Genomic DNA, 3641 nt, shown 5'->3' on the forward strand with positions numbered 1-3641 from the left:
ACTTTTACGTTGTTCCCGGATCACTCGGTTTCCAGGTGTGGGCCACGTAGCTGGTTGCAAGCCTTGTATAAAACTGTTGAGATTGACAAGGACCAATGCCCACGAAGAATGTAAATAGTCATTTCATTCACTAGGCAATATGGAAAATTGCCCAGATACGGCCGTCCACAAAAAAGCAGAACAATTCCAACCCCGCTAATTATTGTCCCATCAGTCTACTCTCGATCATCAGAAAAGTGATTGAAAGTATCGTTGACAGTGCCATCAAATTGCACTGACTCAACAATAACCTGCTCACTGAAGCTCAGTTTGGGTTATCCAGGGCCATTCAGCTCCTGACAATACTACGGCCTTGGTCCAGGTATTGTCAAAGTAGCTGAATTCAAGAAAAGACAGTGGCCTCCTTGCATCAAGACCTAGTATGGCAGCAAGATGCCCAAGCAAAACTTGAGAAAATGGACACATAGCTTCAAGTTTTAAGGAGCATTCTAAAGGAGGAGGGAGAGGTAGGGAGATGGAGGCATTTAGGGAGGAAATTCCAGCATTTAAGTTCCAGGCAGCTGAAGGCATGGCCATCAATGGTGGAGTGAAGGAAATCGAGGGGGCAGAAAAGGCAAGAATTGGAGGTGTACAGAGATCTCAGAGGGTAGTAGGAGATTATAGCATGGGGAGAAATCATGGAAGAATTTGAAAACAAGGACAAGAATTTTAAAATCCAGGTGTTGCCGGAAGTGACCCGGGAAATTGAATTTAGTATGCGTTCAGATATGTGCCGCAGGGCTTTGGAGGAATATAAGTTTAGGGATGATGTAATATGGGCCAGGACAGCGTTGGATTAGTTCACATCAAGAGGTAACAAGGACATGGATGATTTGCATGCTGCTTGCCCCTCGCTTCCTTTGGGGCTCTGTCAGTCTTTTGCTGCCAGTATCCTGGAACCGCACATCCAGGATCCTGTGGGAAATTATAGATGGAATTTCTTCCCAACCAATTTGTAAGCCAGGCCGAGTGTTCTTTGAAAAGAGTCAGCACAGCTGCAGAGTACTCACAGAGTACTTGAAATAACTCTCCTTCATACCACTATAATTGTCCTCCAGGTACTTCTAAAACCTACAGGCTGGAAGATAAATTAAAGACTGAAAATGTGTTAAAAATCTGGAAGTTACTCCACAGTCTACAAACTATGAAGTTAAACAGATGGCTACGTCAATTCCAGTTGCTGTTGTATTTTACTTTTAGCACCATAGCACATTTGCTTCCTTAAATTAAGTAAACAGCCCAGCAGTTCCAGACATAGGCTCCACTCAGCTTTATGGCAATCATAAATCTAACTTTCGAGGAGATGCTAAAAAGTTATATTCAGTTTTTCTTCTGATAAATTTACTGATGAGGTCATGAAACATGTTTCCGAATAAACAGATTTGCAGAGCATGCCAGTCCCGAGCTGGAAATCAGACAGCACGTTCACACAATCACAGAATTGTTACAGTGCAGAAGGAGACCATTTGACTGGTCGTGCCTCCACTGGCTCTCCAACTGAACGTTACTGACTCAGTGTAATTCTCCAGCCTGTTCCCCAATACCCTGAACATCGTTTATATTCAAATAATCACCTATTGCCCACTTGAATGCCTCAGGCATTCCTGGCCCAAATCACTTGCTTGAATATGTTTTTTTCACACCACATTTGCTTCTTTTGAAAGTCACATAAAATCTGTGCCCTCTTGTTCTTGACCATTTTACACGCAGAATGAGTGTGTGCCTTCTATCCACTAAATTGGACATTTAGACAAGCTGAAGAAAATGGGCACAGAGTTTCAAGTTTTAAGGAGCATCTTAAAGAAGGAGACCGAGGTAGGGAGGGGGAGGGATTTTTCTCCCTGTCTACTCTGTCCAGCCCCCTCATGATTTTGAAAACTTCGATCAAATCTTGTCTTAGCCTTCTCCTCTCCAAGGACAGTTTCAAGAAGAACTTTTTGTGGGATCCATACCCAAATCGTGTAGACTGCCATCTTCTAATTAACTTAAAGTGCCCTTGAGTAGATTGAGATATGATTTAATTTGGACATTGAGATCAATGGAGGTGGGCACAGTGTGATGAATAACTTCCTTCTGTGTCATATGGGACAATCCCACTTTTCATAGAATCCCCTTATAATGCAGAAGGAGGCCATTCATAGATTTCATAGAATTTACAGTGCCGAAGGAGGCCATTCGGCCCATCGAGTCTGCACCGGCTCTTGGAAAGAGGTCCACCCTATCCCCATAACCCAGCAACCCCACCCAACACTGTGGGCAATTTTGGACACTAAGGGCAATTTAGCATGGCCAATCCACCTAACCTGCACATCTTTGGACTGTGGGAGGAAACCGGAGCACCCGGAGGAAACCCACGCACACACGGGGAGGATGTACAGACTCCGCACAGACAGTGACCCAAGCCAGAATCGAACCTGGGACCCTGGAGCTGTGAAGCAATTGTGCTATCCACAATGCTACCGTGCTGCCCCATTCGTCCCATCGAGTCTGCACTGACCATCTGAAAGAGCACAGTACCTAAGCCCACTCACTCCCTGACCCCATCCCCATAACCCCACCCAACCTTTGGACACCAAGGGGCAATTTATCACGGCCAATTCACCTAATATACACATCTTTGGACTGTGGGAGGAACCCGCAGGACCTGGAGGAAACCCACACAGACACAGATGAACGTGCAATCTCCCCACAGACAGTTATCCACGGCTGGAATCAAACCCGGGTCCCTGGTGCTATGATGCAGCAGTGCTAACCACTGTGTCACTGTACTGCCCCCTACAGGGAACATAATGCTTTTCTTTCACAGAATGTTGCTGTGTGTTCTGCTCATCGACCTGGAATGGGAAAGTTAGAGCCTTCCAAGAATTGTACCTGTATTTACCTCAATCCAACTGTACTTAGAGCTCAGAAAGGTGGTGAAACAGAAAACTTGGGACAAAGATTTCAGTGTAAATAGAACATACAGTGCAGAAGGAGGCCATTCGGCCCATCGAGTCTGCACCGACTCACTTAAGCCCTCACTTCCACCCTATCCCCATAACCCAATAACCCTTCCTAACTTTTTTTTGGACACTAAAGGCAATTTAGCATGGCCAATCCACCTAACCTGCACGTCTTTGGACTGTGGGAGAAAACCAGAGCACCCGGAGGAAACCCGCGCAGACATGGGGAGAACATGCAGATTCCACACAGACAGTGACCCAGCAGAGAATCGAACCTGGGACCCTGCTGCTGTGAAGCCACAGTGCCAGTCATTTGTGCTTCTGTGGTGCCCAAATGAAAGTGGAGAATGTGGGCATCGATCCCACTACCTCTCACATGCTAAGCGAGCGCTCTACCAATTGAGCTAATTCCCCTGTGTTTCTACACTTAAAATCATTAATTTTTACTATCAAGCATGAACATCAATAATGATTGAAAGCAAGTAGAAGATGTAAGTGATGACACCAGCAAGTAACCAGTTCAGTGCAGATTGGTTCTTCTTCCTGTGCGACTGATCACGTTGCCCAACTCATTGCAACAGCCATGAATTCCCTCAGACTGCTATTTTTACTGCAAAAACTTGTCAGAAGTTTTGCCACAGTTTAAACATTTCTCTTGCA

The 3641-nt window shown here is 45.4% G+C and overlaps 1 non-coding gene across 1 annotated transcript; it reads right to left on the reverse strand.

The window, feature by feature from the left end:
- Positions 1–3322: 3322 nt before the first annotated feature.
- On the reverse strand, positions 3323–3395 carry trnaa-agc (transfer RNA alanine (anticodon AGC)). The gene has a single exon. It is a non-coding gene; the product is annotated as a tRNA-Ala (tRNA).
- Between the last annotated feature and the right edge of the window lie 246 nt (positions 3396–3641).

The sequence above is a fragment of the Scyliorhinus torazame genome, chromosome 11, assembly GCF_047496885.1.
Source record: "Scyliorhinus torazame isolate Kashiwa2021f chromosome 11, sScyTor2.1, whole genome shotgun sequence".
NCBI classification, from domain to species: Eukaryota; Metazoa; Chordata; class Chondrichthyes; order Carcharhiniformes; family Scyliorhinidae; genus Scyliorhinus; species Scyliorhinus torazame.